This window comes from Pteropus vampyrus, unplaced genomic scaffold, assembly GCF_000151845.1.
Source record: "Pteropus vampyrus isolate Shadow unplaced genomic scaffold, Pvam_2.0 Scaffold77, whole genome shotgun sequence".
Taxonomy (NCBI): Eukaryota; Metazoa; Chordata; class Mammalia; order Chiroptera; family Pteropodidae; genus Pteropus; species Pteropus vampyrus.
The window spans coordinates 1,676,271-1,696,825 of record NW_011888858.1 but is presented as its reverse complement, the minus strand read 5'-3'; the positions used below and the strand labels follow the sequence as shown (position 1 = coordinate 1,696,825).

General features: G+C 40.7%; 1 pseudogene; it reads left to right on the top strand.

The window, feature by feature from the left end:
- The first annotated feature begins 451 nt into the window (after positions 1-451).
- LOC111741366 lies at positions 452-787 on the top strand (annotated as a pseudogene).
- The last annotated feature ends 19,768 nt before the right edge of the window (positions 788-20,555 follow it).

The window sequence follows — 20,555 nt, the reverse complement described above, 5'->3', positions numbered from 1 at the left end:
TGGTTCTGGCTCTTTCTCTTCACTCTGTACCATTCCTCTAAGCTTTCATCTCACCGCATTATGTGGTAAATAATGGGTCCTTGAGAGTGAGAGAGACAACATGGCATAGTGCTTAAAAGTACATGGTTTGAAGTCAGCCCTAAATTATAATTTGATTCCTGCCAAATACTGTGTGTCCTTAAGAAAGTTACTTAACCATCATGTACTTCAGATTATGGGGATAGCAAAAACAGTAAATCATGGAGTTGTTGCAGGTATAAAAGAGATGATACTTGTAAAGAGTCTAGTCCGGACCATGTGTCTTGGTCGCGCAGTGGCCTGTGGCAGTCTCCTCTGCAAATGGGCTCCGTGGCCTGGTGCCACCCCCTGCCCCAGTCCCCGGTGCCTGTGATCGCTTGCCAAGGTCCGTGAGGGGTCGCAGCCGAGGTTCCACCAGCCCACAGGCAAAAGCATGGCACCCATCCCATCCAGCGGCTTGCTGGTGGCCACCCACGGCTGCTACTGGTGCCGCTGGGTTCCACTTCCAGTAAGAGCTCCTGTGGAAGTGCCGAGTACCCTACGGAAGCCATCCCGGACCACCCCAGCCCCCCGAAGGCTGACCCGGTGGGCGAGCCGCTCTTTCCAGAAGCTCACTCTCCCGTTCCCGGCCGCAGGGTTGGAGTCCCCAGAGCACTCACAATCTCCTCAGGCCTCCAGCAGCATGATCATCTGTGGCCTGGCTCGGGAAGCCACAAGGAAGCAGCCCGGTGGCCGGCCCAGCAAAGCCAGCGCTGGGCCCCCACCCTGAGTGGCCACCACCAGCCACCAGAATTCCAGAGGCGCTAGGCTCTTTCGAGCCCCTCCCCTGTCCCGCTCCATAGACTAGGTAGGCAGCAGCAAGCAGCAGCAGTGGAGTTCTTTAACATCAAAACAGCAAAACACCAAAAAGGAACTCGAGATCCTTCCTGACACCCCGTGACCGTGTGCCTTGCACCAAATGGAAAACGAATGACAAGAAGTCAGCAAAAAAAAAAAAAAACAAACCAAAACCCCCCCAAAAGTCTAGTCCCTGTGCCTTGTAGCTGCAAGGATAATTAATGGCCTAATACTGCTTTATTGAAACAGCTTTCCATTTTAACAAGGGACTTTGGTGGACACACGCTTCGACTGCTAGAGTCTTGGCAGGTCAGATATTTGGGCACCTTCAGATGACAACATGCGAGCAGAGATCCACTCTGTGTGAGGTTAAAGGGTTCTCTGCAGACCTCTGGGGGTCAGAGTACTAGGTGACTTGGTGGTTGACTCCAGTCCTAGGAAGAAAACTCTGCTCAGACCCTGGCAGTTGAGGATAAGATAATAATAGCAATGCTATACTCAGGACCATTGCTTAAATAATCCTTCTCCTTAATAGCTTTGCCCCTGGCGTGTGACAGGTGTTTACATTATTAAGTAAAAGCATTTAAACAGCGACCTCGTTGGTATAAGGGTAAAGGAGATTAAAATCCAAGCAGTGCTCCAGCCATTTAAATCAATGAGACTTGTCAGATCTGTAACACATGAGCTACTTAGAGGGTGCACACACCTACTGTTTTTGAGCTTCGACTAATACTCAATACGCTCATTTCTTTAAAGTCTGTCCAGGCTCTGGGATGTTCTTTAAAGGCTGGTCTAACCATGGCCTCTTTCCCTTTGGAAACAGCATTATTTAATAGTTGGCTAAATGTGCACCAAGTAGTTCTGCTATTAGGGAAGATCAGAGTTTGGGTTGATTCTTGATTAGAAAAATGATCTTTCACAGATTCCCAGTGGTCAAATCCCTTAGCTAAATGGAAGTGGGGACCATGATCGCCGCCCTGTCCTCCACTAGGGGGTGCTAAACTGGCCTGCTTGGTTTCACCCGCAGTCACCCTTTCTTGAGTTGTGTTGTCCCACCTTTCAGCCACAACACTGGCAACCTCATGTCCACCAGCGGCGTTGAAGAACCAAGTTTCTGAGACTTAAATCTTTTTTAAGCTTCATGTTTTCACCATGCACTGGAAACTTCTCTCTCTAAACCTAGATCGTCCACATTTGGCAATGAAGGGAAATCTCCATGTGAGAAATGCAGCTGGAACTTAAAGATTGAACTCTTCTGCCTCAGGTTTATCTTCCTGTCGGAGACCTCTAGCTAATTTCTGCAGGCCCCATCAAGCTGGTTTCAGAACACAGATTCATTATTAATGCTCTGGTTTCAAAGGGGACACTTGACGTTTCTTTTAATTCCTTGGATTCGCAGTTGAGTCAGTTTGGCCACAAAAGGACTCCATGCAGGTAGGGTTATAAGACAGAGGACTTTCCTTCCAGCTATGGCCCCATATGTTGGCCCGAAGGGGAAGGGGGGCAGGAATTCTCATTCTCGAGGGACAGTTCACGTTTCAGCTGAGGACATGCTGATCCTGTAGAGGGTGGGGAATTTCCTCTCTAGATGTCCTGAAACTCTCTTTCCAAGGTGACTGACTTGGGGACTGTTTTTGCTGCAGAGGAAAGCCCTCCAACTTACAGTGGTTCATGACCACTAGTCTCTACACAACTTCTTTGTCATACCACTATATCAGGGCCTTAACACTGAGAAAGATATACGTGTAAATAATACCTGGCCACTCACAGTGGTAGGACCAGCAGCACAGGCATTCTCTGGTTGATTCTTGATGATTGATATTTCTGAGGAGGAGAAATATACAGTCAATACTGTGTTGTGGTTCTGAAAAGCGGCAGGCTCAGACGTGCCCACGTCTACTCTGTGCTGAGCTGTACCCCTTGCCTGCTTGGCCCTGCCTTCACACTCTATGGCCAGGTAGGGTGCCAGTGAGCAGAAGAGGTCCCATCACAGAGGATTTTTCAGAGCCATCAACGAGCTTGCAAAAGACATGCACTTTCTAAGGAATATTCACTCTTGCAGCTCAATTCCTGGGGCGTAAATAGCACACGACTTTCCACTGACAAATGAATTCAGGTGGGGAGTTGTTGTGACTTATAAATATGGCACGTACATTTGAATTTTTTATTCTGGAATCTAACTGTTGAAAGCAAACGTGAAAAAAGAAAGGTCTCCCTCTGTCTTATCTCTGGGAGAAGTTAAAAATAGAGAAGAGTTTTCATTTGGCAGCGATCTGGGTGCCTTTGGATGGCCTGTTTTTCTTCGAGTCGAGCTCCCACTTTCGGATTGCCATCCCTTTGATCTTCTATTCTCTGTGTTCAGGTACCCCTTTATGCCTGCCTGAACCACGTGAAACAAATCATCTTAATTACTTCAGGCCAGGCTTTCTCCTCTGGTTCTCATTTTAGGAAATTCCTGCAGTGGGTACAAAATAAATCCGTGTAGGGCTCCAGCCCTTGGAAACTGCACAGAAGCACCTGCAGCAGTGAGAGGAATTTCAAAGTTAGTTAAAAGGCACAGCAGGAGTGAGGGAATTGAATGAGAACCACCCCCCCTACCCCCGCCTTGGTTTTCAGCCTGGAGATGTAATGCTGACTGTACTCCAGAAGTCCATGTTCATTGCAGGGCACAGCCTTCACACTTTTGTTTGTGGAAGAGAGAATAATTAATGCTGTGTCTCCTTGGTTCCGTCGGCAGTGCCCCAAATGCTGTAGGAACATACACCGCATGAGGAAGCCCAGGTGGGTGGGGGTGGGGGTGAAGGGTGGATGCTGGGCTTTCACCTTCTGTGGCCCCAAGCATGTCAGAGGGTCGGAGGGAAAATGGGCCAACTCCCAGGACCTGTCACTGAGTTGGAGCTGGATTGTATGAGGCTGAATTTTAAGCGGGCCATTCTGAATGAAGAACCTCTAGCAGAGAGGTGCTGAGGCGGGCCAGGCTGTGATCCCATACTCTGGGCGGTCCAAGGGGAGGCAATTAGGAGCAACAAGCTGAAACCGCGGAAATGAAAATGTAAGCTGTGCAGCATAAAAACCTTCCTGACAGTGATATCTATTAGCTGATGGCATCCTCTCCTAAGGGAAGTGAGAAAGACCCATTACTGGAGGCATTTAAGAGAGCCCTGGTAACACTGGTGGGAGCAGGCTGCTGGAAATTGCATCGCTCCTTCTCAGGGCTGGGGCCCTACCAGAGTTGTCTTTAGGCTAATTGCTTGACCCCCACCCCTTCGGTGTTGTTGGAAGGACCACTTAACACAAGTTCCTTCAGCGGGATCATTATACCTTGGAGGGATTTCTGCCTCTGCAAAGGGAAGGTGCTGTGTATGCATGTCTATAAATACACACACCCAAGGCCACTCAGGTGGGGAGGGACTGTTGGGTCTGATAAGAGAAATTTTGAAAACAAAATTTTCACTGGTTGGAAGATAGTTTGTAAAATATTTTTAAAAGTGTCTTGTTTGAGGCGAATAGATTTACTCATCTAGCATACTCGATTTTTAAAACATGGCGATAAAACAGGTTTGGGTCCACTTATCCACCCTTTCTCTCTGATGACTCCAGTGTCTTGTGGGCTTTGGGGGGTTTCCCAGGTGATAAAGAAGTAGCTTCTCCTGAGATAACCATCTCTGTTCTCTTTCATTACCTGGTTCTACTCACAAAGCACAATAATGAGTTAGGCACTGTAGGAAGACAAAATGAATTAGACTTAAGCTCAGATTTCTAGGGCTTTGTACTCTCTTATACCCTTCCTTCCTCTCCTTTAGAAGGGCCTCTGGCAGCTCCTGGTGGGGCAGCTTGTTTAGAATGAATTCAAAGCTACACTCAGTAAACAGCTTGAATTTGTAGTTGCTTTTGAGCTCTAGCTTTCCCTTTACAGGCTTGTCAGTCCTGTAGCCTCAGAGAACTGTTGACAGCTTTTCATAATATTGTTCATGTTCACTCTCTCCATCTTGTTAGATGATCAAGTACTCATTCCTGGATAATTAATATTTTGTGACCTCCCTGCCTGTATGCTTATCCTTTCTAACCCATCCTTTCACCACGGCCAGGTCCATCTCTGGTCCACTTTTTCATTATGACATTCACTTTTACAAAACCTGTCAATGATTCCCTGTAGCTTTCTGAGTAGAGTACTGAACTAGAATGAATGCTCTTTTCTACCTGTAAAAATAGTTGGTTATGGTAATATTTTGAGAGATTCTCACATATTCATTTCAAGAATTGACCAGGATTGACATTAAGGACTAGTTATTTCCTCTTTATGACTTATGATTTTAAAACATATCTAAATATTGACATTGATAATCAAGTTACATTCTGAATTCATTACTTTTTAAGCTCAGTCTTTTCTGTGAGTTGAGGGGGTTGGAGTAGAACAGTGGTTCTCAGTTGCACATTGGAATCACTTGAGAACTATTGCAAATTATGGATGCCTGGGTCAGAAACTTTGGTAGTAGGGTCTGGGTAGAGGAATTTTTAAAGAACTCCCTTAGTGATTCAAACATACACCCATTGTTGACAATTACTATATTAAATTACCTGTAAGATTCCTATCATTGCAGATTATTTTTGGTTCCCTAATTCTTGAACTCTCTTATGTCAGTGGAATACTTCTTAGCATGAAGTAGGATCCTTTCAGTTAGGGTCAAGTTACAATCTTAGATTTAAATTGATACTTTTTTTTTTTTTTTTTGGTGGCCATTATAACCCCAATTCTCTTTTCCTCTGATTCCAAAAACACATTCTCAATTCATCAATTCTAAAAATGTTTATTTAGCACCTACTATCTACCAGAGGCCCCATTCTAGGCCCTGGGAAAGATACAGTGATGAGCGGGGAAGACAAGGAGCCTGGAACTTATATTTTAGAATCAAGTCCAAATCAATACGAATCTCTTCTTTATCTTGTTTGAATCTCCTTCCTAAGCTTTCAACCACAGTCTCCTGGATACTCATCTTCACCTCATCCCAGGGCATCACTTTTATACTTGGTTATCTTTCATCTGTAGAAAAACACTAAATAAGATAAGAGATAATAATTGCTAAATACAGTATCTAAAGGGTATTATGGTGTCTCTCTAGCAAGGGGGATTAATATCCTTTAGAAATGAAAAGGTTAAGGAATCTAGTCATTTGATGCATATATTTTGCTCTATTTATTGAAAAGTAAGTCTCACTTTCTATTTGTAATGGACATCTGTAGTTGCTATCACCATTCATTTACTCTCCTGTTAAATGTTAGGGGGGGATATTTATTCCCCATTCCTCCACTGGTGCATGTAGGGATTTCTTCAGAGTAACACTCCTAGCTTCTCTATTCTCTTTACCCCTCTTTCCCCTTTGCTCCAAGGTAAGATGAGTGACTTGCCTGGTGGATGAGTTTTGGTGCAATAGCCGAGCACATTAAACTCAGCCCCTTTTCTCTATTTTCTTTGTCACATCAGTTTGAAGAGAGCGTTCTTTGCTTCTCCATGCCATAAAGCCAACAGAGGCTGGCCCCTGTGAAAGACTGAATGTCTGCTGTGGGGCAAGTCTATCTCATTCAGGAACTGACAATCCATTTGGTTAACAGACCTGAAACCATGCAGTAAAGTGACATTTTTGTGCCTTTCTACCTGGCTCTTGGTTTCTCTTTCAACTGGTTCTAAGAATGTTAGCCTTTAACTAACTAGTTCCAAGAAGCCTTAGCCTTCTCAGACTCCAACAGTATTCATACCCTAATTGCCCTCTAGAGAACTACCTTCTCCAATTCATAGTTAGTTTGGATCAAGTGAAACTGGCCCCCACATGAGACCCACAATTAATTCCCCCTGGCTACAATGATTAGTTTAAGAATGACATTATTACCCAATCTGATTCAGTGAGTCACAATGATGTTTTCCTCACTGAGAGACTCTTGATCTTGTCTGCTAGACTTATCTAGCAGACTTATCTGCTAGAGGGTATCGAGATTAGAACCATTGCTGCTATTTTGTTCCAAAATGAACCTGAGAGATGGAAGAAAATAGTCCTGATAACATTGGTTTAACTCAGAATTCAGCCATGACTGAAGCTAATTATGCCTCTGGATTTTTCATCCAAAGTGAAACAATAACATCTATTTTTGTTTAAGCTCGTTTGAGTTTAGTTTTATGCTACTTGCAATGGGTAAATGAGCCTTTCTGTGTATTATCTTCACATTGTTAGTTTTAATTGATTTTAGAAGCCCACAGATCACCTCTATAACTCACTTTACATTCTAGGAACTAGAAATGACTTTAGAAAGTATTAATTCACCATAAGGAGAGTAGTTAGGTTATAACATCACAATACTAATTATTTTAGGCACTTTTCATTATTTATTTCCTTTATTTATTTGCTATATTTTGTAAACAGATAATTTGATGTGATACTTTAATAAAAACATTCAAGATGCAATCAGTTTTTATTTTCCTTCTGATTAACTAGAGAAGAACAAATCTTGTTCTTTAAAGTTATAATGATCATAATAAATATCCTGAAGGAAACAACAAAACTGTTTTGGGAAAGTTACTTTAGCTACTTACCAAGATAAAGGACTAGAAATTTTTAAATTGGAATTCTGGTGGAGGTAAAATATGTTGAGATTTGGATGGGCAATAAGAAGTGAGAAGAGCCTTCTGATAATGAGAAAAGAAGTTAGCAGAGGAAGAGGAAGAGGGAGACATATTCATGGTTGCTGAGGCAAGGATGTCCACAAAAATGTGTGTTCTCTCTTCTGTTTTATAAAATTGTTACTGAGGAGTGGCTGCCCCTCCAGGGACTATATTTCCCAGCACCCTTTGCATCTAGACACGGTCATGTGATTCGTTTTCACCAATGAAATGTGAAACAATACAGCTGCTTGTTGAGAATGTGGGCCCAGAGTCTTTACAAAATAGTCACGGGGATGTGAAGTACAGCATAGGGATATAGTCGATTATCTTGTAATAACTATGTATAGTAACATACTAGGTGGGTACTAGACTAATCAGGGGGATCACTTAGTAAATTATATAAATGTTTATGTACTATGCTGTAGATCCGAAACTAATATAAAATAATACTGAATGTCAACTCTAACTGAAAAATAAAAATTTAAAAAACATTTCAGCAAAAAAGAGAACTAGAAATTTGGAATTTCATGTCAAATCTTCTAGTTTGTACATGTTGACTTACATTAAAATAAAATATAATAAAATAAAGCCAAAGACTTTTGTGTGGTCAGACATGCCCAAGTGTTGAATTTAGTCCCTGGGCTGCCAGTTTTATAACCTTTGTCTGGAAGAACCAGAGAACCGGTCAGGCTAGCTGTCTCATTTTCGTCATTAGGAGACAAAATAACTTTTACACAAACAATGAGCTTCAAAGGAAGGAGGAGTAAAAGCTGTACAAAGTTGTTGCCAAGGTAACATTTTGCTGATCAGAAAGGTTCGGCAATTGGGTTTTATGTAGACGCAGTGGGAGAATGAAACATAATCTTTCTCTGTATTCTTTCTGTTTAAGATCAGTGAGGAAATGGATGTGGATGCGATACGGCTGCCTGAGATTAGTAGGAAGCAATTCTTTTCCCATTTGGAGAGACCCCAGTGAGACCTGATCACCAACTACCAACATATGGAAGTCACACCATTAAATCTTCCAATTTGTTAGCAGCAAATCAATGAAGTTCAATAGCTACCACCTTAAGCTGGCATCCAGGGAACTGTGGATAAGCTATTTGATACCTGAATTTTAGTGAAGGAAGGTTAAAGCTTTTTCTTAAAGCAGGGGAGAAAAGATTGTATCAAGCAATGAGAAAAGAGAGTTAAAGTTTTGTGAGGGTTGGTTATTTTAAATTGTATCTTAAATATATTGGGAGACTATTAGTAATTAGTGTTTTGTTGTATATTTATATTAACAAATTAATAAGAAAAGTTTTTATATTTTCTTAATTGAAGCTGAACTTTAGTTTTTATCATGAAAATAAGACATTTCTAGGGAGTCTTATTTTCTGGGCAAGATTATACTTTGGTATGTTTTCAGCACAATGAAATGGAAATTTTAGAACATCAAGAGACGGATACTTGCCTGAGGAGTTTTACTCTTCCTTTAATCCTTATCAAATATCCAGATATTACCTGTACTGCATTGGCATGCTGCTTGAAAGTGGGCTTCTTTGATTGTGTGAAGAATTCTGGGCCCAAGAAATGGCTTGACTACTTTGTACTGGGGGCAAATAACAGAAAGTTGCCTATGACACAGCCAAGTTTCTTTTTCATATAAGAACCGATTTTGGACATCTTTTGGTAAAGATCTACCTCATCCCTTTTAATAACTGAGTAGAATCTTGGACATTTGGAGGTCTCCAAATATTGGTTATCATTTATGGTATATTTTTGTTATTGCGATAATATTACAATAAATATCCTAGCTCTCCATTGTTGCTTATATATAATATAGCATTTTTGAAGGATAAATTCCTCCATGTGAAAATGAAGGCTCAAGGTGTATGTAGATTTGAAATTTCAATAGTTATTATCTAATTGCCCTATGATGGAATTATAACAATTTAATAGTTTAAATTAATAGTTTATGAAACTGCTGATTTTTCCTCTGCCTTACTGTATATTATAAAATTTTAATATTGTCCAATCTGGTATGGAAAAAAATAGTATTTCATTATTCTAGTTTGTTTTTCTTTCATTATGAGAGAATTTGAACACCCTTTCATGTTTTAAAGACACTTGCATTTCTTTTTCAGTGAAACAGCTCTTTATATACTTTGCTTTTTAAACTGTCGGCATTTTTATTGGATGTAAAAGCTCTTAACATATTAAGCAATTTAGCCTTTTGTCACATGAAGATTGGTTTAAAAAGTAAATGTTACAGGTATTCACAGTTTCAGCCTAACACACTTGGAGAACGCCTACACAGTGGCTACATACATCTAGCTGCCCAGTCAAAATTGCATGAATCTCAGGCACAGGGGATAACACTGAAAGACCTGCACATGCAAATTTACAAAGCAAGATAACATCTTAAGACCATTCAGAGACAACTTACTGAGTGCTTAGCACAATGTCATGGGCACAAGTGGTGGTAGTTGGAGGTGGTAGGGTGAATGTGTGGTGGGTGGGGAAGTCAGGGCTAGATCTGAGGTGGGAATAGTAAGAGTGATATGTATGTGAGCATATCAGGGCTAGAACTCTCATGGCAGGATTTCTTTTTATTCTTATTCAAGGACAATAATTTCGCATCAGTGCTTGTTTGTGCATGGAGAACATTTAGTTTCCTGTGGATTCCCTTTCCTGCCAGTGCCTTTCCAGGCTAGTGCTTTGTTTGCACTCAGAGAGATGCTCGTTCAGGCCAGCACCAGACTCTTGGGAATAAGAGGCGGGTTTTCTGTTGAATACCTTGTGCAGTCCTCACGCAAAACTTTCCCTCATTTTGGGACCCAGGCTGGCCTAAAGCTCTCCATTAAAGCTTAAGGTAAAACAACAGTTAGAGTTAATCCAATTTTACTCCTTTGGTATTTATAAAAAGCAACACTTAAAACCCTTGAAATTTACTTAACTAACCAACAAAAGCTCTTGCTTTGTTAATTCCTTCCTGGAGATGGTTCTTTCTTCTCAAATAGGCCACTTTTCAGACTGGAAATCTCCTCAAATCCTCAAATAGCTCAATGTTTTTCACGTGTGGTTCCAGCAAATTGCTCTTCTCATGATGTCTTGGTGGGGACTCACTTAAGGACTAGATTTGTTTCTATATTTACTGACATTTTAACATGATGTATTCTTCAGCTGCCTAAATAATTATAATATTTGCCAGAGAAAAGCAATCAAAATAATGAAAGGTACCTTCAATTATTCATATCTCAACATAACAAGCCTTAATTTCCTGCTTGAGGCATGGTGAATGACTCATTTTTAAAGTTATCTGTGGCTACTGGGAGTCTATGGTGATGTATATAGATGGTTTATAGATTGGGAAAATCAATGAATATCACAGGTTGTCAAGAAGAGGAGATGTGATTATAGAATAATGAGAGCAGTTGAAAACATGGGATCTCAGGCATCCAAATTATAAGAAGAAAATGAGGACTCGAGAAGGGGAAGTAACTTGCTCAGAGCCTTGTGGATACCAGACAATAGCACAGTATTCTCCCTGTGTCTAAGATCTTTTGCTCTTACCCATGTGCCGTTCCTTTTGCCCTTTACTGCAGGCTAAGTCAGGCCAGGAGGTAGTTTTGCAGGAGCAGAGAACTGTGCTTTGGTGGATGGGCTCTCTAGTTTTACCCTGTTTATACCCACTCTGGAGAAGGCCTGTGACAGATATTGTCATTTTTGGTGGCTTAGTGTCTAGGTTAGCTAACCTGTAGACAGAGTGGGAAGCCCTTATAATTTGAATAAACAGAAAAATGCTTACTTGACTAAAAAATACTTTTATTCTCCTGATAGAAACTGCTATCATCATTATCATTACATTATCTGTGTAAATATGCATGTTAATAGGCTAAATACTCTTCTAACTGAGAGGGATAATGCATTAATTAATTAGGAAAATAAATATGTGTTACATCCTCCCTTCTCCTATATATGGTCTCATAAACCCACACTCATTTTTATGCCTTTAAGTCTTTGCTAATATTATTCTCTTAACCTGGAAAGACCTTCTCAGCTCAGATAAATGTCAATTTTTCAAGGCTCAGATCAAGTATCATTTCTTTCTATGATTTTCTTGATCCTTCCTCCCAAGTAGAAACAGCTCCATATATACACCTGCATAATTCAATTGCAATAACCTTCATGTTCTACAGAGAATTTGAGATATCTTAACAACATATCTACAAAAGGATAATGGAGGATGAGGGGTGAAGAGGTAACAGGGGCAGCAAAATAAATGCCTGTCACCCACTCTCGTACAGTTGTTAGACAAGGACTACAAATTTGGTCCTAAGCTTCTGGCAGCTAAAGCAAATATGGAAACACAATGAATTGTAGTATTTTGCAGTATGTATAAGACAAAAGCAAATGAGCTGTTCTGAGCAAGCTCCTCCTGAATCTAAGATCTGAGAGGAACTTCTCCATGGAGTCCTTAGAAAAAGAGCACAGTAAGATGTAAGGGAGGAAACTCCAAACATCCTACTTTGGGTATGTATTTTATTTCATTTGGCAGTTTCTAAAAATATTGCTCCATCTAGGCAGATAAAGAGACACCAAAGTTCAGCTGAGTAAAAGATGTTCCACTGAGGTATGAAAACGAGGCCATGGATCATATTTTAGTTCTTCACAGATTTTTTTTTAAAACTGAATTATGCTTCTGTGTGCATGAATAGTAAATTTGAGGCTATGTAAAGTAATAAATGGGCTGTTTGCCTTTTAGGTAAACCTCCATACATTATTTATTGTAAGTATATTTGATAAGGAGTGTATGACTGAGAGTTCAAGGTTGCATTTTTTTTCGAGCAAGAACCAAGAGTGCAGATAACCTGCAGCCAACTGAGGACAGATCTATATGGTATGTCAATCAATCTGTCAAAATGTACTCATAATGTAGCACTTATTGTGTTTTATAGATATCCATGTCCCTGGCATAACTGCATACTCTTCAAGGTCAGGAACTATTTCTTTTTCCCTCTTTACATCTCTAGCCCCTAGCACAATGCCTGAAACATAGCATCTCCATGATAGACTTTGTTGAATTGAATCAACTTAAAAGCTTCCCATTATCATCCAGTGCTACTCGGCAAAAATAAAAGCCCTGAGGAGACAAAGGCAAAGCTGTGAAAAAAGTGAAAGGGCAAACAGTAAGGAAAGGATGGGAACTTAGAGTACAGTCTGAGAAAGCAAGTCCAGGTGGGATGTTCCAGTGAAGAGTGGTGAGTGGGACCTTACGTGTAGAGCAGATAATATCAGGGCATCAGGGAGTTAAAAGAAGGAGGACTAAAAGATGTTCTAAAAGAGCAATTGGGGTGGGGAGGTATGGAAATGATTGGAAACAACCTTTTCCCATTGTGCCAACTATTATTTGTTGTTAGTCCTATTCTCATCCTTATTTCCTCTGCTCTGAATTGCAGGCTGCTAGAAACCTTTCTAGCAGATTTGGTAGCTGGACTCTAGATAGGGTTTGTTAATGGGAACACCTGGGGGAACATCATTTGGCTATGATGGTGGTAGCAGTGGGTGGTGTAGTGTGAGACTGGGTCTCCGGTAGCGTTGGTAGCAGTTCTAGCATCATCAGTAGGAGCTTGGGTGCTTGGTTCCTGATAAGCAGCTAAGATCAATAGCCTCCAAGGTGGTTTCCAGTAATCCTTGCCTCTAGGTACTCATGGCCTTGTGTAATCCTCTCCCCTTGAGTAACTTGCTGCTAAGCGATAGAATATAATGATATTGAAGAATGTCACTTTCTGTGGTTGGTTACAAAAGATTTTGACGGATCTCTTGCTCAAAGATTCTCTCTATTGCCTTCTCGGCTTGCATGCTTTGGTGAAGCAAGCTACCATGTTTATGAGACCCACATGGCAAGGAACTGAGAGTGGACTCTGGGCAACAGCCTGCAAAGAACTGAGGTCTAACCCTACAAGAAACTGAATCCTGCCAACATCTACATGAGTCTGAAAGTGTATCCTTCTCCATTGGAGCCTTCGGATGAATATAGTCTAACTGACACCTCGATTGCAGACTGTGAGACTCCCTGGAGCTGAGAAAGGACTCAGTTAAGCTATGCCCAGATTCCTGACCTGCAGATACTGTGAGAGTAAATGTGTTCTGCTTCAAGCCATTGCGTTTTAAAGTAATTTATCACACAATAGCAATAGATAACTAATACAATGCCAGAGCTATCAGTTCCAACATCAGCAACAAATGTGTGCTGGTGGACTCTGGGGAGCACCACATTTACCCCTTTGCTTCTCCAACTATGGGGACAGTGATGACTGCCATTGCCGATCTCTAGATAATGCCACTTTCCTTTTAGCCAGAATTTTCGACACCTCTGTCATTCTTTTCCTATATTAAATCCCCTCTGTCTTAAATGTCCAAATGGTGACTCAAACATCCACATAGCTATTTTGCCTGGGAAGGAGATAAAAGGTAGCTTCACACTATTCTAAATGCAGTCATGTCTTTTTAGATGTTAAGAAATGTGATGCAACTATTTTTTTTTTTTTTAAGTGAATAGAGGTCTTAGTTTCTGGGCAAGGTCAACTTCAAAAGGTGGAGTCATCTGTACCTTTTTTCCAGAGTGTAGTTGGTATATCTTCCTACCCACCTGCAGGCAGCAAAGGCAATGCATCAGGAATTCTGAAGGACACACGATGGCTTCTTCTCCATTTTCATGTGGGAGTCCATGGAAGTTCAATCACTGCCTGCTCTCTCTAACTAGAGTAAAATAACATGGTATGCGCATGAAGGCAAACTCTTAACTCAGCAGGGAAATAACCATATCAACTCCATTTCCCCTGGAGACCATGAAACTAGAAAGAAACCTACATATCAGGCCCAAGCAGCCCTTGATGAGGCTCAAAAGAGAGGTGGCAAACTCACAACTACACAGTGAAAAACAAAGTCATAGGCAGCGAAAGCTATAGTTTGAGAACAAAGAGAGATTAACACACTAGTCAAAGAGGCCATACCGACCCACCCCCAGGACACCCAGTGAAGAAAGTGAGCTGCACAGCACCCACCGGAAGGCTCGGGGGGAGGAGACATTCAGGAAAACCACAGGGGAAGAAAATTAGATAGTTTATCTGAAGCAGGAAAAATGAATTAATGTGTTCTTTTGATATATGGCTTAAAGTGAGGACAAAGGCAAAACACTGATATATACTTGGCATCAAAAGAATGCCTTTTTATCCAAAGATCTCAAAGTAGTTTGAGTCTATTAATTGACTTCTGACACAGTTAAATTACTACTTGTTCATTTTTATAATGAATTTTATTCTAAAATTTGCTAAGCATTTTACAACCCAAGTACATTAGTTATTCCCCAAATAACCTGGTAGCATACGGAGTGGCCATTCCTATTTGACACAAGTGGAAACTGACCCTCAGAGACGTCGGGTAACATATTGTGGATCAAGGAGGATAGAAAATCAGAAGTGAATATGTAAACACTGAATAAGGAATGGGGACAACTCAGACTTCCTTTGCTAGTTCTTCATTGCATCTGTAGTAGGCGGAATAATGGCCCCCCAAAGATGTCCATTTTCTAATCCCTGGAACCAGCGAATACATGACCCTTAATTTAATCACATCTATTAAGAGGGGACTTAATAGATGTGATTAAATTAAGGATGTTGAGATGGGGGCTTATCCTGAATTTTCTGGGTGGGCCTAATGTAATCACAAAGGTCTTTGTAAAGGAAAGAATAAGGTAGGAGCGTTAAAGGAGGAGCTGTGTTGATGGAAGCAGAGATTGGAGTGATGATGCAAGGCCATCAGCCAAGGATTATGGGCAGCTTCTAGAAGCTGGGAAGGGAAGAAAACATATTCTTCTCTAGAGCTTCTTGACAACCCAATTTAGTCTTTGACTTCCAGAACTGTAAGATAATAACTTTGTGTTGTTTTAAGCCATTAAATCTGTGGTCATTTGCTACAGTGGCAGTAGGAGACTAACACAGCATCTTTGAGGAGTGGTGATCTGGGTGATTCCCTGACACTAGAATCCTAAAATATCATTTTCTGAGTTACACGAGTTATATAACACAATTTAAGAAGCTTTTGGGGGCAAGAATCACTTGGGTATTTACTTATGATACTAATAGATTTAATGGCTTGAAGGAAAAGAAAAATGGCAGCAACCACTCTAATAGTAATGGGTAATGGTTGTTAAAGCTTAATATGTGCCAAGTGCTGTGTCATGTTTTGATGTGCCTTCTCTCTGGTTTCTTATAACAGCTCTCTGTGGTAATAATTATCCTCATTTTACAGAGGAGGAAACTGAGTCTGAGGGAGCCATGCAGTTAGTGAGGGAAGTGATATTTGTACACCAGTACATCTGACTCTGAACCTTGAAATGGCTTTTCTAGAGACTTCTCAATTCATTGAAGGGAAAGAATGGGTCATGTGTGAAGGCAGATCTTGACAGAAAGGCAAAGACAAGCCTCTCTCTGGCATTGAGGAGGTTTGACGACTCTGCCTCAGCCAAAAGGGAGGTGAGGGACAACTTCTTTCTTTCTTTTCCTTCTACTACTCTGGCCAATCACTTTATAAAATACCCACTGTCAGAGGGCGACACATTTCCTCCACTCTTTTTTGCCAAGAATGACACCTCTGTTGAAAGCAAGCAAGCAATTTCACATTGCATAATAAATGTCTTCCCACCAGAAGCAATTACAAGGATGCAGAGTGTTAGTTGAAAATCTTGTGAGCTTCCCTGGTGAAATTTGAAATTGACCCCCAGACATGGAACACAAGTAAAGAATGAAGAAAGAGGCAGACCATTCCAGATTGGAAGGTGACAGGTTTAATAAGTGAGGGAACTTACATACAAGTCTTGTCTTGGGTGACTGCAAGATGAGTCAATTTCCACACCTGCCCACCAGAATCGTAAAAGCTGTTATCAAGGCCTTAACTGGGTTCAGTCATGTATACCATCCAGATAGTCTCAACAACACATTGTTCTCTCTAGGCTGTGTCCTTGAAAATGGCTCTGGCTGTGAGAATGGTGAGTGGAATGTACATTCCAAGGGCAGGGGAGGGGGTGAGGAACCTCTGCTTGCCCGGGTCCAGTTCTCGGGTCAGCCAGCTGTCACATCCTCTCGATGACCAACTCTAACACAGAGGCTCTGGGGCTTCAGCTTACATAAGTGAGGAGGAGGCTTCAATGATTGGGGTAGGGGGATTTGAGATGAGAGGACCACAGCCTTAATGAGATGCTGCTGGGACTAGCACAGCCAAGTCTGATATCAGTTAGAACTGAAATTATTCCAAATATTATAGGCACTGTTGTAAAATGGGCATTTATAATAATTTCTACTTCATAGGGTAGTTGTGTGAATTAAGTTAATAAATGTAAAATGCTTTGAATGATGTCATAAAAGTATAGCCATAAGTGCACCGCGCCCACCACTGCAACTACTCCTGCCAATGCCAGTGCTGCTGTGCTTAATGCCACTGCTAAAATTACTACTGAACCATTGCTGCAACCCCTTCTGTTACCACCTCTATCACTGTGATTACTACCATTATTGCGGTTACTCTTACTACTAGTACCTTTGACCCCCCTCTCCTTCCATCAATATCATTTCAACTTCTACCACTACTGCTACTGTTACTATGACAATTACTGAGATCACTACCATTGCCGTCGTTGTCGCTGTTCAGGCATGACAAATGCTTCCGTTATAATAAATATGCAACCAAGACTCCTGTACCTTCAAAAAGAGGTGACTAGAGCAAACCTCAGGTCATCCTGGGTTTGTCTGATTCTTTTAGGAGGCTGTTGCCATCCTTTTGCTACCACTCCGGCTTGGACAAAGTGACTGTCATTGCCCTGAGCTCTCTTAGGTAGCAACTCTGCTTGCTTCACTAATCCTTGTCAGCGACAAATGTTCCTTAAATCCATTCCCACTGGCCCTTTGAAGTGGACAAACAACTCCACAGCCATGAAATATCATGTTTTAAATAGAAGGCACTGTGTCAAATGTCATCAGCAACTCAGCTACGGGGCTGCTGATCTCAGACTGATTCAGATAGTCGGAGGATAATAATAAGGAATAACCTTTATCAAGTTCTTATCAGGTCTTATTAAGTGCTTCTCGAGGCTCTAAACACAGATTAACTTATTTGATCCTCCACAAAACTTTATGAGGTGGTTTATACTATTAATTAAATTTACAAATGAGAACACCAAGGCACCGAGAAGTTAAGACACTTGTTCAAGATAACACAGTAAGTGGGAGAGCTGGAATTTGAACAGGCAGTATAATTCCATGGAAGATGCTGCTAGCTACCACAAACTAATATGCTGGCTTTCCTGTTCGCAGCATTCTAATCAAAAGAGATCAAGGCCTGCCAAAGACAGCTGCCCATTGTAGGTACTCAATAAATGCTAGCCCAGTGAATGAATGAATAAAGAGTGGAAGAATGAGAGTAACCTACTATGTCATTTGTGGGAGTGAAGAAAAGAGGAGGCATTATGAGTGTTCTAAACCCAAGGGGCAGCTCAGTCAACAGCAGGAACAGATTGGAAAGCGAGTCGCGGATGTCCAGGAAAAATTGATGAAGAGATATGTATAGAGACCTACTTTACAGGAGATCGAGGGAATTTGTCACTAGGTTTTCAAATGCTATGGATTTTCCTGGGCTTCCAAACGTGCTGGTGGCTGGGGAAGCTGAAGGTAGTTCAGTGGTGGGAGGTGGGAGGACTTGAACAGCTGGCCTTTTCTTGGAATTTCTTGGTATGGCACAGGATACGGTTCCATCCTCTGTTGTGAAGAGAGATTTTTTTTGCTTCTCTTAGGTATTAAAAATTGTGCGTCATAGAATTTTAGTGCTGGAAACTCCTTATAAAGGTCAAGCACTTTCAATCTACTAATTAGGAAACTGAGTCCAAAGGGGTCAACTGATTTGATAAGGCCAAAAACTAGGCAAGTTCCCCTGATTCTCCAGGCACTAAACCACACCTTTAATTACTATTTATCTGTTTGTTTGCCTTGATCTGGTGACAGTCGCTGTGCTGACTTCAATGCCTTGGTGTTTCAGATGAAAAGGCTGGCTTGAGCCAGGGCCACAGGCACACTTTGCCTTTCATAACACTGCATACAACAAAGATCTAATTAGCTAATTAATCTACACTGCATTCCCTTGATGCAAGGTCATACGACTTTCATCTTTATGATGGACAAAGTAAGGTAGTTTGCATTTTCCTTCATTTAATATTTAAAACCTCTTTATAGGAGGAAGCGACCCCAAAGAATTCTTTGCACTTATATTAATATCACTTAATTAAAAACATTTTTCAGCATTATAACAAGTAGAACACCTACGTTAACTGTAATATATGTTCTTCTAGCAGTAAAATTTTGCTTCTTTACACAGTTAACAAATGTGAGCGTCATAAGATTGTAATAAATTATTTAGAGGGTATTTACTTTTAATTATTATCTTCTCAATAAATTCTAAAATTCAATTCCAAAGAAACTAAGATGGCTTAGTTACATTCAGATGTTTCACATTGAACTCATTTTGGCTTTCTGGAAGTGACTACATTACTTTATTAAAATTTTCTTTTGCCTTTAATAAGGGAGAAATGAAGAGATCACTGTGTCTTTTAATCACCCACTCTGTCCTGCCTAGCATGTTAACATCTCCATAATTATACTTTCCTGTGGCTCCTCCTCCTGAATAGAATATATCAAATCTCCTCTCTAAATCTTCGCTCTATTACTCCCATCTGCCATAAAACAGTGATTAAAGTAACTCATATCAAGAACCAATTTGATATATGACAAAAAAATTTCCTGTCAAATTCCAATGGATGATTTAGAAATATATACATAGCCTGTTATTGTTTTCCCCTACTTTGATAATTCAGCACTACTTGTCTTTGGGGTTTCTCTCACCCAAAAGGAAAAAAAAAAAGCCATTTTTATTCCTACTCGTACCAAATATTTTTATTTATAAGTGACCATTTGGTAGAAGTCACATAGATTCTGCAGTATTTTAATCCAGGTGAGTAATCTAGTTTTAATACCTTCAGTTTGTGGATGGCACGTACATTTCTGCTGGTTCATGGCTTATAAGTCAATCAGATAAGTCAATCTGATCCCAAGATTTTCTTTATTTCCTTTCCATCTCATATTTCTCTCTTCTATTATTTCATTATTTGATTCTTTTGGGATTGATATAAATTAGCACCAAAAATGGAACTCAAGTGTCTGGTTTTAAGCCCTTTTCTTCCTTTGTAGAGCTCACGGCAGAGAAAAATGTCGCTCTAGGAATATCTTCCTTTTATTTGTGACCTCACTAAGGAGCCAATAATTATTTTTCCATATTATAGACGAAGATGTTAAGATAGATCAGCTTGGGACTTGCTCCAAGTTGTATAGTGAATGGAGACTGCAGTCAAGAGTTACAAATATAGGAATAGAAGTTGGCTAAAACTAAATAAACTTCCTGCCCCAAACATAGCATTGATTGAAAAGGCTAGTATAAAACTGAAGAAGGGTTTAAGTAAAGTTGTGGATGATAAAATCTTAATAAGAACCTAAGGACATTTGTGAGTTGCTTCTAAGTTCGTGAAGCCATGATTACGGGGGAAGTTGCAACTTTTTTCTACAAAATGCCTCTTGATACTATTGTCAGGCAGTTGGCCTAAGCCAGTATGGCAATTCTTATTTTGTTATGTTTCTCAAAGCCCCTTTTTGTGTTTTATCTACTGGAGCATTCATTTGAGACAAACAGCTTATGTACTCTTTCTAGCCAAGCAGAAACCAGAATGAATGAGAAAATCGCCTAAGAAAATCTGTCCTCCTGATTCCTCCCATGGCACTGGCTGGAGAGTCACTGTTCCCCTGACAGAGCCATCTGCAGACTTCACCAATCCTTGTCAAGAGCCTGGCTTGTCGTGGGGATGGTGGCAGTTGCTGCTTCTGCTTCTTCACAATAGAAACTGCAAATAAATATATTTAAAAAGTGTGTCCATCCTAGTTCATCTTCCTAGCTGTTTTCTTGGTGGAAT